We start from the raw sequence: 15237 nt of genomic DNA, 5'->3' as shown, positions 1-15237 counted from the left end.
GCTGTGCCCCCGGATCTTTGATGACATCGACAGCTATGTACTGCTCTACACGTGCACTACACGGGGTGCACTATAGCACTCCCTTGGAGCCAGGGCTTTCTTTTCTTTTTTTCTTTTGACTCATGCTCCCACTAACTAGGATTTTCCTTTTTTTCCTTTTTCTTTCTTTTGGTAATTATTTTTACGTTCTTTTCTTCAGAATCAAAATTTTTTTTTTGGCTTTTTGTGATATTTATTAAAATGTTGTCATTTCTAGTGTGAAAAAGTATATAAATGAAAGGTTAATTTTGTAAATTTACATCAAAAGAGGATAAAAACGGAAGTGTGTTTATAAAAAAGAAAAGTGTGTAACTCGATCAATTACTCCCTCTGTCCCTTAATAAATGTCAATTTTACTCTTCCGGACATTTTAAGAAATTATTTATATTTTATATGTAATATAGATCTTGTTTAATAGATCTCAATTGGTTCTATTAGACAAAGTTTTGAAAATTATAAAAAAGGTATAAATTGAAAGATGTAATTAATTTAAAAATATTATGAAAAAGTGCAACTGAACACTTATTTAGAGACGGATTACCTTTTCTTTTTGGTTTGACAGTGCATCCGCTGCTTTATGGAATAAGGGGCCTCTCTAATGAGCGAGACACAACAGTCATATTGAGACTTTAAATGAAATGTAAAATGAAATGCAAGGGGAGGGAAATGAAGACTGAGCCCATCAGTTGTGGCGGTATTCAAATATGGTCATCATACATGGTCACCATAACATTATTGGATTGTTTACCAAAAATAAAAAAATTGACATTATTGGATTGAAAATAAGTATTAATAAGTTTATGCAAAATAATAAAAAGAAATACAAGTTATGAAAGGCAAAGACCAAACAAGAGTCGTCCACTCACTTTTTCCATACAAACACATGGAATCTTGGATGGATGAAAGTTCTGCAAAAATCTTTCATACTATGGTTTGTCTGTGCCTACGGTACTACGTACTCCGGTTGGAATTGCCTCTGCCTATGGCACTTGTTAGCTAGTGGTTCAAACACAAAATCAATTCATTAGTAATAATGACTCTTTAGGATAAAATGATCACGAAAATAAGATTTTCGCACCGGTTCAAACGGATTGAAAATTGGAACAATTAATCTTTAGGATAAAATAATCAGAAAAAAAGATATATTCGCACTGGTTCAAACGGATTGAAAATTGAAACATTTAATCTTGTAACTATTTTTTTAATACTATAATCTCGTCAGTTTTGTATCGAAACGGCGCCGTAACATTCTTAGGAGAGTTATATATATTAAAAATATAGTTAAAAGATTAAGTGTTCCAATTTTCAATTCGTTTGAACTGGTGTGAAAATCTTATTTTCCTCATCATTTTTTCCTAAAGAGTCATAATTATTTTTTGACTCTAAATCTTTCCTCTTAGAACCCTAAAATAATTGTAGAACCAAACAAAGTTAAAAGATTTAGATACTAAAATGAAAACCTTAGGCCATCCACAGTGATATAATCAAAAGCTAATTGTTTTTAAAGTTAAACAATGTTGGTGCAAAAAATGGCTCACAATAGTATAATCAAACTTAGCAACATCCTTAGAAATAATTAAATTTTGGGTTTTGGATAACTAAAACTAATAACCTTTTTCAATAATCAAAATTTGTGAACCCCACACCACATAAGTTAATTGATTCCAAAATTTGTATATGTGCGTGTTTCAATTGGTATTTTCTTCTTCTCTTCTTTGCCTGCTCTATATTTTTTTCACTTCACCCGCGAAGTATTGTTTCTCTTTCTTTCTCACCAAAAGTGAAGCTCATATCTTTCATTCATCTACAATTCAACCCATTGTTGTCAGATTAAGGTATTTCACTCTTCTTCTCCGTCTATATTTTATTTCTTTTTCGTTCCTCCCTTGTGGTTTTTTTTTTTGATCCACATTTCTCCCCTGTGGTTGAGTATATGAAGAACCTTACATTTTTTTTCAAATTCAAGAATACATACTAAATTTTTTTGGAAGATTTAAGGGAGTGGTGGATTAATTTGTGATATTAGTTTGGTTAGATAGGTTACAAGAATAGGAAAAAAAAAGTTTTGGTATTGTTTTGATAGATAACACTAGGAAGAACACAATATGTTTGAAACAGAGGGGGAGAGAGTGAAATTGTAGTAGATCCCTTATTTTGGTTATAGACTAGAAGTGACCATTATGGACCTCAACATTGTTGAGCTTAGCAACATCTTAAATAAATAATCAAAAGCTGATATGTAAACTTTTGACTATCCATTTTTGATTATACTACTGTGGATGGCCTTATAATAAAAAATTAATAATGACCTTTAGGATAAAATGATCAAAAAAATAAGATTTTCGCACCTGTTCAAACGGATTGAGAATTGGAACACTTAATCTTTTAACTATTTTTTAATACTATAATCTCGTCAATTTTGTATCGAATTGGCACCGTAACATTCTAAGGAGAGTTATATATATTAAAAATATAGTTAAAAGATTAAGTGTTTCAATTTACAATCCGTTTGAACCGATGCGAAGATCTTATTTTCCTCATCATTTTATTATCCTAAAGAGTCGTAATTATTTTTTGACTCTAAAGCTTTCCTGTTAAAACCCTATGATAACTGTAGAACCAAACAAAGTTAAAAAATTTAGATACTAAAATGAAAGCCTTATTATCAAAAATTAATTGCGACCCTTTCGGATAAAATAATCAGAAAAATAAGATTTTTTCACCGGTTCAAACGGATTGAAAATTGAAACACTTAATCTTTTAACTATTATTTTAATATATAAAAATATTAAAAAAATAGTTAAAAGATTAAGTGTTCCAATTTTCAATCCGTTTGAACTAGTGCGAAGATCTTAATTAACTGATTATTTTATCCCAAAGGGTCAGGAAGAAATTTGATATGGGTAGATAAAATTTGTGTCAGGAAGAAATTTGAACCGCTGAGAAAAAAATATTCCTAAACGTGTTTTATTAGATAGATTGTCTTTATCAAAAGGAGATTAGGAGAACTTTCCCTTCAAAGAAAACCACTATGTCTTGTCCCTCTGCCTTTATAATTGTATTCATCTTGCTCTATTATTTCTAACAATAATTGAGAACTGTCATTTTAACGAATTAAAAAAATTACAAATTAAAAAAAAAAAACCCACTATGTCTTGTCCCTCTGCTTTTATAGTTGTATTCACCTGGCTCTATCATTTCCAACAATAATAGAGAACTCTCATTTTAACTCATGTTTTCCATTTTTAGTATTCTTATTCTTCATTGGGTGGTCTTAAAGTTCAGTCTAATATAAAGTCATGGAGTCATCATTGTGTTAGAGACTTGTTTTGTTGCTCTGTTAAGATATTATTTCTCTAATTTAATCAACTTGCCCTATGTACATTAGAAGTTATTTAACCTATTATTAGTTTCATATTAGATTCTTTTATTGCTGTACAGATCAGGTTTTCAATTAAGCGGTCTTCCGAGCCAAATCCCTGTCAAGCTCAAGTATATTTCTCAATCGATTCATGTCTATCATTGGCCATCTCCACATTCAGAGAGTGTTTTAGATAAATTTCACCTCGTTAATTTGTTTAGTATTCATAGTGTCTGGGCTAGCTTATGTGAATGTTAACTTGTTTCGTTTATTGTTTCATTATTATTATTCACTAAATTGTTAAGTTCTTCACAAGTAAGGCATCATTGAACCAACTTTTACGGCTGTTTATACCATATTTCACCGCCTGTCAATGATCGACCGAAAGGTGGCAATTATGAGAATGCTTTTTATTTTATTATTATTAAGTATTCGTATTAATATTAGAACTAGTATTAGTATTTCTTTTATTATTGTTACTCCGTATTTGCATGCAGGACACTTAGCTTGCTCCTACACATGTGGAAGTTAAAAGGACATTTGTCATGCTCCTACACATTTGAAGGGAAGTGGGAAGTTATTTTGACAAGTGGAAGCAAAAGATTGAATGAAGACTAGTGGAGAAGTTAGGAAGTTATTTCCTACGTTTATTGTTTTCTATAAATAGTCTTTTAAGACTTCATTGTAATCTCTCTCCAATAAATCAAAGTCTATCTTTATTTGTCTTAATTTTTGGCACTACTAACCCATTCGGGTTATAATCAGGAGTAGGAGTAGAATTTCATATTCTAAGCTTAACTTAGGATCTTCGATGTGTCGCTCATAGCGATGGATCAATCGTTGAATATTAATGGAAATCTCTTCCATTTGTCTTTAATTTCGTTCTTAATCTCACATTTGACTCGACTGCCATTTCTCTTCCGGTGAAGTCCTGAAATACGGCATGGAACCACGGATCCGTCTTGTGGAGACATAGCCGCATTCGCCTTTATTTTTGTTGTTGGCATTGTTTCCTGAAATCTCTGTCGATTTCGATCGAAGGAAAAATTGATAAACAATTTTGACACTAGAAGGAGGGCAACATTACTACATTGGAAGTAATGGTGAAATCATATGTGAAGAGAAAACCTTACTAGGTTTTTGACATTTTACGTAATAGATAAACGGCCATTTGTTGGCCAATTGGAACAGTCAGGTTCCGGATCAAATGTAAAAAATAATAATTTTCAAGCTTTGCATGATGGGCTTGAAAGCAAATTATTGTTCAAAAGAAGCCGGCCAATTGTTGGCCAACTGTTTTGAGAGATTTGAACCATGTCTCTGCTTTTGACAAAAAAGGTTCAACAGAGGCATTGATTTGCCTTGTAATTTGGAACAAATGTAACTGTTAATTTGGCCATTGATGTGCACGGAAAGTCTCGTTGGTAAGAAATAGTGCAGGAGACTATCATATGGCTTAATACGTTAATCCAGTTTTGGATTAGTGTTAGCCTTTTTGATTCAAACATTAAATGGAGTGAAGACCTCATTCAGGTATGCATATATAAAGCCACTGTGATGGCTGGGTTGCAATTGCTCCTCAACAGGCTACATGGCTTGGTTTGTTTCGAATATGAACCCAAATTAGAGGGTTCATTATAAACAAATGTAAGAGATGAAAAATTCTAGTCTAATATGAAGACTTGGTCAATTTACGTGTTCAAAAAATGCCATTTGATAGTATGATTGACCTTTGTAAAGTAGGACAATCGTGAATTCTTGGAATCATTGAAAGGCTATGCCCATGAGTCTTGGGGGGTAAATCATCTCTATAAAGCCATATTGATGATTTAAAATAGTTTGGGATGTTGATCGATTAGTTTGGAAGAGTCGAGTTATAACTTGCCTACAAACTTCATTTTACAAAAACAATTTTCACTGTCAATTGACCCCATTTGTTGGAGGCTAAGTTTCGATGGCCTTAAAAAGAAAATTACGTTGTGGCTGAATTGTACAATGAGAAACCCTCTTCTCGACGATGAGTACTCTTGGGGGGCAAAACTCATCTATGTTAAGCCAAATTAAGTAAATATAAAAGCATGGCATGAAAGGCCTAAACAATTTATTTGCTTACGGAAGGCCAGCCCTTTGATGGACAACTATTGGAGGATTTTGGGGTTAAAAGGCCTTAATTGCAAGGCTTCCACATTTCGTTTGCCCAATAAAAGTCCTTCTTTAGCAATGGAAACAATCAGTTTCTGGGATTGTTTGTACTTTACCCAGTGAAAGGATTCAAATGAAAGCCTTTTAAGGCCTGATATTGTATTCATTTAAAGACAGCCATTTGTTGGCTTGTTCTTGGTATCAAACAGGGAACAAATTTGTTCCCATTCTATCATTTTGGATGCAACCTGTCGATCTTCGACGTAAAGGATGTTCATGCCATTACTATTGGAGGTTAAGCTCCATTGGCCTCCAAATCCAAAAGAAATCATTGCTTTTGGCCCTTATTCTTGTTTCGACTTTGTTTTCCGAAATCTCGGATGAATTCGATAGAGGGAATGTTTGTCGTTCGCTACGTGCGTGTTTTGGCCTTTTCTTTATCGAAAGATTCTCAACTCCCATAATTTGATCAAGGGAATGTTTGTCGTATTGCTGCGCTAATGGGTTTGGCCATTTCTTTATCAAATGTAGAGGGAGAAATTAAGTAAACAAATGCTTGTGCTTGATTAAGGCTCATGGCATAAATCCTTTTATCGATAGGCCATTCTTAGAGTTTTGATTGATAGGCCTTTATTCGATAGGCCATGTTTTGTTTCCTTTATGAAGGAATCAAATGTGTTTTGGACCATCGATTGGAAATCCATGAGTGCCTAATTCAGAGTTGGGAAAGAAATTGTTTCTTTAGGAATGGCTTATTGGTAAGGCCACGTATGTTCAAAATGATCACAGAAGAGAAGATTGAGTTACAATCGATCTGCTTCAATCGATAAGAAGGTTGAGTTACAATTGATCTGGCTCAATTTATATTTCCCATCAATTGTGGCCACGTATGTCCAAATGACCCAAGAAGTGAGGTAACTGCTTGCAGTTTCTAGAAGGAAATTAATGTGGCCAAATCGACTGTCAGAATGGCCTCATTATACGATGATTTACGAGAACGCAGTGGAGTTTATGGGTAAACTATTTTTGGCTCCCAAAAACAGTGTGTAATCCCTTGATAGATAAAAAATGTCTAGACACTGCTCCATGCTTTTGTACAGTCGAGGGCTGACGATTTGACCAAAGTTTCTGTCAAGGAAACTAATCGACAGAGCCATGTTATTCTCGACGGTGGTTATTAAGCCTTGAAGGTTTTATTGTACCAGTCGAAAAGTGAAAAGGTTGTGTAAAATCTATCTAAAACTCTTCGAGAGTTGGGAGGCATAAAATGTTTACACCGTAAAAGGTTATCACTCGTCGATATCAACAGAGGGGTGATTAAAAACTAAGAGAAATATTTACCAAAGTTAATCCTTAACTCAGGTAAATAGGGGGACATTGTTTACACCATATTTCACCGCCTGTCAATGATCGACCGAAAGGTGGCAATTATAACAATGCTTTCTATTTTATTATTATTAAGTATTCGTATTAATATTAGAACTAGTATTAGTATTTCTTTTATTATTGTTATTTGCATGCAGGACACTTAGCTTGCTCCTACACATGTGGAAGTTAAAAGGACATTTGTCATGCTCCTACACATTTGAAGGGAAGTGAGAAGTTATTTTGACAAGAGGAAGCAAAAGATTGAATGAAGACTAGTGGAGAAGTTAGGAAGTTATTTCTTACGTTTGTTATTTTCTATAAATAGTCTTTTAAGACTTCATTGTAATCTCTCTCCAACAAATCAAAGTCTATCTTTATTTGTCTTAATTTTTGGCACTACTAACCCATTCGGGTTATAAGTAGGAATAGGAGTAGAATTTCATATTCTAAGCTTAACTTAGGATCTTCGATGTGTCACTCACGGTGATGGATCAATCGTTGAAGATTAATGGAAGTCTCTTCCATTTGTCTTCAATTTCGTTCTTAATCTCACATTTGACTCGACTGCCATTTCTCTTTCGGTGAAGTTTTGAAATACGGCATGGAACCACGGATCCGTCTTGTGGAGACATAGCCACATTCGCCCTTATTTTTGTTGTTGGCATTGTTTTCCGGAATCTCTGTCGATTTCGATCGAGGGAAAAATTGATAAACAACGGCCCTTCTCAAAGGGTTGTAACGCATTCGTCGTATCAAAGAAGTCAGAAACAGGGCATTACGCGATCCCCTGTTCGTTTAGACCACGACATGGTCACCGCTTCACCCGCATACTCAGCGTTCCCTGTCGCCAGGGCACATTACATTTTTAGTTGCAACAGTTGCACAACCCACTCTTTCTGCAGTTCCTAATTTATCACCATCTCTCTCCTAATCTTTTCTCTCCAATCTTATATCTCCTAAAAGTCAAAATGTAACATAAAATAAAAATCCTAAGATATTAAGTATGAAAAAATGATTCCACATGTTGGATCAGAACCACCAAACTTCATTTTGGATTTGCTTTGTCTATTCTGTTCACGTACTAATCAGTCTCCAGTTAAACAAGATTTTGAATCAGTCTAATGCATTTCGACGAGATTTAAGTTATGGACAAAATCGATTATTGAAATAAGTCCGACAGTGGCGACAGTGGCTGGAAAACAATAAAATTGTATCCCGTGCAGTTTCTTGGCAAACTGCCGAGAAGCCATGTCCCTCTTCTAGGTGGGACACTACAACCTTCTTGCGACTCTGGAATGTAAATCCCAAGTGATACGCAAGAGGAGAGGAATGAAGATTGGGCCCATTAATTGATATAAACACTGTCACATTAGATGATAATCATATATGATTATTAGATTTTGTTATCAGAGCATTTTTGAATTAAAAAACAATTAATTATTGAAAAATAATCTGAAATGATTAAAAATAAAACAATGTAGAAATTATGAAAGACGAGGAGTCGTCCACTCACCCTTTCCATATAAAACTGCAAATCTTGGAAGGATGAGTGGTTTGCGATAATGGATGTTTTATATTGTCTTTATCAAAAAGAGATTAGATATCCAACTTTATGTCTTCTTTTCCCTTCAAAACAACATCATTTCCTCTGCTTTTTGTCGTATTCATCTTTCACTGTGTCATTTCAAATAATGATAGAGAACTGTTGTTCTCACTATTCTTATTCTTCATTGGGTGGTCTTAAAGTTCACTCCACTAAAAATTTCAGGAGCCGTGTTGGAGGAGAAATTTTTGAGTGGGCATTGCTGACGTGGTACCCGTTGTTTGTCTATTTTACTGATAGTCGACTAATCGACTAGAGATTGCTAAGTGTGCTGGAAATGTGGGTGTTTGTGGTGGTGGAGTTTGGTTCCTTGCCGTATTTCAGGACTTCTCTGGAAGCAAACTTAATGAAGTGAATGGAAATGGAAGAAGAACAACAAAATGGACTTTATTATCCCTCGGTGTAGAAGTCAAATCGACTATGAGAACACAATCGAACAGACGGTTAAATTACAAGCTACTCCTAGAGCAAGAAATGTAAAGTACAGATAAAAGTAGAAGCCTTTGGGCGATTGATTGGGGGCTCTAAATATCTTCCTTTCTTGTATTTATAGGCTGTTGTCGACTTGAAATTCAAATCATACGGACTTCCCTCCTTCGATTTGAATTAGTTGGCTCCATGCTCCCTATTCTTGCTCCACTATCTGTATGAGGCGGTTACTTCTCCATGATCTCACATGTTTCCAACGTTGTAATTATTTCAACTGCCTGCTTGCATTAACCGTCTGACTTCACGATCCGCATGTGATACAAAATTCTGACACGTGTCCAGTCGAATATCAACCGTTTGATCAGTCCATTTTCCTTAACAGGCTTCATATTGCATTTGCATTATATCAATCGGTCTAAAATGCGTTGACACGTGTAACATTCTGACCCAATCGATTATAATATACTAAATACTAAATTATGGTGTAAACAATGCCCCCCTATTTACCTGAGTTAAATATTAACTTTGGTAAATATTTCGCTTAGCAAATCACCACCTATATAAGGCAGAGTACTTCAAATTTAGGGCACGAATCGTGCTTTTTCTCGCAGAACGTTGAAACAGCTCTCGAACCCTAGAACAGCTTCCGAACCCAAATGGCACCGAAATCCAAACTACAGATCGTCAGCGACCCAGTTGAAGATCCGGCCACCGAGTCAATGACGGAGGATTCCTTCCGATTCCCTGAATCGTACCGAAACGGGATTGGCCAAAACCAGAAGACTCAAGTTCTGATTCCTGACGATAATGTCAGTTCTCATTGCATATTGGGTCCAATTTTTTCATCAGTTCTCCCGGATGGCTTTCCAGAAGTCTACCCAGTGGGGGAACGTGATCCACTTCTCCTTCAGCTTCCGTCGCTGGAATGGTTAGGCTGGGGTAAGAACACCTGCCTTCGTTCTTGGCCTTACACCGTTGAAATGGGATGGGTAGATTGGGTAAGGCGCATGATGAAGTTCCTTTTCGAGGATTGGAAAACAATGGGAATCCGTGAGACAATTGAGCTCTCACAATATCCCTTGGACATGAATTCTGAACTCTTGGCTGCTGCAGCGTGTTTTTGGTCCAAATCATCCAATACCCTAATTCTTCATTGTGGCTTGCTATCTCCGACAGTCCTGGATATCTCTCATTTAACTGGCCTTCCTTCGTTAGGCCGTGAGGTAAATGCTCTGCTTTCTCCTGATCCATATGATCCCCCATTTGTTGTTCCATCGTCTGGGGTTAGCTATTCGAAATGGCTTAAGACTCACTTTAAAGCCAAAGCCTCAGCGCCTTGCTTTCATGAGAAGGTTGCATTTTACCTTTTCTGGATTTGTCGATTTCTTATGGCAGTCCCTGGGCTTAGGGTTACCAAAGAATACCTTAACCTAGCCGTTTGTATGGCCCAAGTAAAGAGGTTGGCCCTTGCCCCTTTTGTTTTAGGATCTCTGTATAAAGGCCTTTTTACCTTTGTTGATAAAAAGATAGCGGACTCTTGTGGTGGTCCTTTCTGGATCTTTCAAGCTTGGTTATATGCATACTTCCCTCAAATAAAACCTAAACTGGAGAACCCCCTTCGGTCAGATGAGGCATTGCAAACATGCCGTAGTTATGCTGAATATTTGTTAGGCTTCCACACTCAAACAGAGGAATCCTCCTTTCAAAGGTATTTCACCTTTTTTTATGAAAATAACCAAAAGAATTGGCCTATGTTCTGTCCATTCGATAAATTCGAATTTGCATCAGAAAGACTGAAGCCATGCTTTGAGGACATTCCACCAGCTTCTCCCCAACTTGTAGAGAAAATGACTCAGTCCAAACGGTTATTTTGGGCCAGCATTCTTCTTCCAAGACTTATCCCAGTGGGCTTTGCCCTGAATAACACTCCTTTTGGGAATTGTGGTTTCGAGAATTACTCTCCTTGTCAATATGCTAGGCAGTTTGGCCTCGCACAAGGCATTCCAATGCCTTTTGTTCACCCAAACATCATTGAGATGGCCTACAGTAGGCCAACCATTAAGGCCAAAGACTCACAGATGATATCTCTGATGGTTAGCAACTTTCAACAACGTGTCAAAGCCTTTCAGTTTATTGACTTCAAGATCAATAAAGCGACCCTGCCTGCTTTTGATGAATGGTGGTCGACTATGAGGGCCCTCTATTTCAGTGCTTCACTTTCAGACTGCCTATACAGGCTTGATCCTGAATACAAATTCCTTCAAGATAAGGCTGGTAAGCACAGCTTATTCATTGGTTTTTAGTTCAATTAGTCATACTTTACTAATCTTTATCATATTGTTTCTTTAGCAGAGATAACAGCTCGATTGCCTGATGAACCCTCCAAGGCCATTGTGCCTCATGCAGGAGCAGTTCCCATATCCTCTGTGCCCAGTAGGAATACCAGGAAAAGGAAAGCTGAATCGATTAAGGACTCTGAAACCAGGCCACGGACACGAACTCTCAAGATCACATCAGGTGTGAGTCAAAAGGTTTCCAGAAGTCCTTCCACTGGTAGACCTAAGAAACAGGTCAGTGAAACATCTACTCCCACAAAGCAACCAACAAGGAAGCTCACCAAAAAGCAAAGTTCTAGTGACAAAGGGTTGGCTTTGAAGGTACACTCTTATCTTTGTTACCCTTATTGATTTCGTTCGTACTTTTCACGAGTCTTTCTATTCTCATTTTCCCATCTGCTGTCTTTTACAGAAGGGTAAAGAGACCAGAATTGTAGATGCTTTTGAAGAGGAAGAAGAAAATTCCTCACAATCTTCACAAATTCAAAAATCCTCTTTCTCAGTAGGAGAGACAGTCGATACTGAATTGGCAATCGATCAATACGAGTCCACAGCAGTATCAGATCCTTTGGATCAAGCTGATTGGTTGCCAGGATTTCAGGAACAATTGCTGTATCAAGAAAACCCTTTACTGCAGGATGACAGTCCTCTTGTGCAGGTTGGTGAGGGTTCAGCTCTGAGGCCAGATGGTGTTGAACTTGGTGTACCAGCCATTCGACAACTTGATACTACAACAAATCAAATTGCATCAGACTCAGTCAAAGCTGTGCCAATGAAGGACGTCACTGTTGCTCCAATAATTCAGAAGATCGATCTGAATCAACAAAGTGATGGTAGGGAAGAAACAGCTTCCCCTCAGATGGCGGACGTGCCTTCTCTAGAAGTTTCCCCATCAATGAATGAAAAGACAATGGAAAAGAAGGGACCAGCAGAGGATCCAGCTCAGATTGCCCCTGTTGTCCAACCTGTTGTCCAAATTGGTCCTACTCAAGAAGGTGGGCAAGGCGCAGAGGATGTTGCCTCTAGCCCTTCTGGTAATCCCTCTGGGAACCAAGTCTTATTTCCAACAAGTGTGACCCCCGCAAACATTTCGAGGGCTCTTGCCTTAACTACATCTCCTCGTTCAGTGAACAAGACTGCAACAAATCCTGTGGGTGTTGAGGATTCTGCTCATGTCAAGTCCTCAAGTGATTCTTTAGACCAATTAATGGAAGAGATAAAATCGACTTCCCAAATCTTTCGTTCCCTTACTGAGATTTCAGAATCCAACAGTTCTTTCTTCTTTCTTCAACTCAGTGCGGAGACTCAGAAAGAAATTCAAGTCTTCTTTGACTTCCTAAAGCTTCCTTTTGAGGAATTGATGACAGTGAAGTCTACGGAGTTCAGTGCTTGCGTTGAATCCTTATCTCAAAAGCATGTTTTCCCCCTTAGAGAGCAAATTATCTTGGAAAACTACGCATCATCTCTGAATGACAACATTAGTCTCTTCCGATATTACCAACAAGAAATAAGTCAGAAGCAGGATTTAATCGGTAACCTTTCCAACTTAACAGTGAAGTTATCGACTATGCATGCTGACGCTTCGACTTTGAAGTCGAGGCTTTTGGCAATTGATCAAGAAGAGAAGGAGTTGGTATATCGATTGGGTCAACTGCAGGCTGAAAAGAAAAACCTTCTGGTAACAGCGAACCAACTCGATAAAGATTTCAAACACCTAGCAGAGGAAGGCAAAGGAGTCTCAGTTCATGTCTCTGCTGCTCGTGAAGATTTGCAGAGAAACAGAATTAAATGTGATGAACTTGTCGTTAAGTGGGAGGCTTTTAAGTCTGCCTTCTTTCATGAATGATTTTGGTTGACTTCAGTTTTATAGCCAATTGACTAATCCTGTTAGTACAAACTATAAGTATTTTTGTTTGTTGATTGTTTTTATCAACAGGTGGTATGCCAGAAATGAGAATGGCAATTAGAATGAAAATTAGACCTTCCATGGCCTTTCTCACATTCCCTGTTAGAAAACTCCAAATTCTTTGTTTGGAACCATTTCTTTAACCTTTATGCAAATTTTACTCACATATACCAGATTCACATACATGCCCAAGCTGAGTAAAAACTTCACATAATTGGCTAACACCTTACTTTAACCACGTGATGCCACAGGATCAAAACCCTTGATCCCTATTTATCCGGACTGTGGGCGCCTATAATTATGGCAGAACTACGTCATAATCATGATGACGCTTCCCTTCCACTTTTTGGGAATCCGCACAGTAATTACTGACGGTTTAGGTACAACACATGATGCCGTTCTGCAGAAATTCAGCCGCCTTACTTGGGAAACGGCCATTGAGAGCCCACTAACCCCATTAGCTGTCACGTCTCTTAATTCACCTCGGGATAACTGTCCACGACCCACGTCTTTAGATTTTCCTGGGTCTATAAATATCACCACTGAGTAGAAGTTCAAACACCTGTGTTTCTACATTATGGCTTCCAATATTTCTTCTACTCCCCTCTCCACACAAATCACTCCTGCTCACATAAAACAACTGGCCACTGAGCTTTCCTGGGCCCTCATGGAGGATCAAAATGAGTGTAAGCGGAGGATCCAGGCCATCCACGATCGAGTGGAGGGCATGGCGCTTCGGCTGGAGAAGATGGAGTCCGCTCTCAAACTTGTGGTGGCCAACTGGGACACCATCGACTACAAGTCTTCTCCGGTCGACCCTGCTGACATCAGGTCCTCCATGGCTGGCACATCTGGCCAGTGGAGAGAATGGCCTAAGAAATAGCCTTCTCTTTGTGGGGGTCCTGATGTGTGTTTTTTTTCTTTTTAGATCTCACTTGGGATCTTTTTCTTTGTAGGGTTTTTTCTTTTGGGTTCCCGCTTTGAGTTCCCTTTTGTTTTCTTTTTGTCAGATCCTTCTTGGGATCTTTTGTTTTTGTCTGACTGGCCTTTTGTAATGCTGTCCTACCCATGGGCAGCCCTTGACTATGAAATGAAAAGAAAGTTAGTCTTAACTAATGCTCTCCCACATAGACGGAAAATAATGTTTCAAATATTTACCATTAATGGTTCTTTCGTGTAGAACCCCTTCGATTGATGTCAAATGATATGCACCCCCTCGTAAAATCTGGGCAATACGGAAAGGACCTTCCCAGTTTGGAGACCATTTTCCAAATTTCCCTTTCTTCTTTCTTGAATCGATTGGGAGGATTGTTTTCCACACTAAGTCTCCAACTGCAAAAGACTTTTGTTTTACTCTTTTGTTATAAGCCCTTTCAACTCTTTTCTTTTGGGCTTGAATCTGATTCAGGGCGTGTAATCTTTTCCCTTCTAGCCCATCGATATCCAAAAACATTGCTTCTTCGTACTGTAAATCTGGGTCGTAATGACGTGTCACCCTTAAAGATTGAACGTTAATTTCGACTGGCAATACCGCTGCGTGCCCGTAAACTAACTCGAATGGTGTTACCTTAGTACTCTCCCTTTGTGATGTTCTATATGCCCATAAAACTCTGGGCAACAGATCATGCCACTCTCTTGGGTTATCATTGATTACCTTTGCCAAGGTATTCTTTATAATTTTGTTAGTCGATTCGACTTGCCCGTTTGCTTGGGCATAATATGGAGTTGAATTCAAAATCTGTATTCCATATTTTTGTGCGTACTGGACAACTTCTCTACCATTGAATATAGACGCCTGATCAACAGTGATGGTTTCAGGAATTCCAAATCTACATAAAAGATATTCCTCAATAAAATCAATCACTTGTTTCTGTGAAACACCTTTCAAAGGTATTGCCTCCGTCCATTTTGTAAAATAATCAGTCGCCACTATAACAAATTGGTGCTGTAACGAAGATGCTGGGTGAATTTCCCCTATCATATCGATTGCCCAACCTCTGAACGGCCAAGGTTTAACAATCGACTGCAACTGATGAGCTGGTATCCTTTGGAT

Source organism: Rhododendron vialii, chromosome 7a (genome assembly GCF_030253575.1).
Source record: "Rhododendron vialii isolate Sample 1 chromosome 7a, ASM3025357v1".
Taxonomy (NCBI): domain Eukaryota; kingdom Viridiplantae; phylum Streptophyta; class Magnoliopsida; order Ericales; family Ericaceae; genus Rhododendron; species Rhododendron vialii.
The sequence above is the reverse complement of the archived record's forward strand: the minus strand, read 5'-3'. Positions refer to the sequence as shown.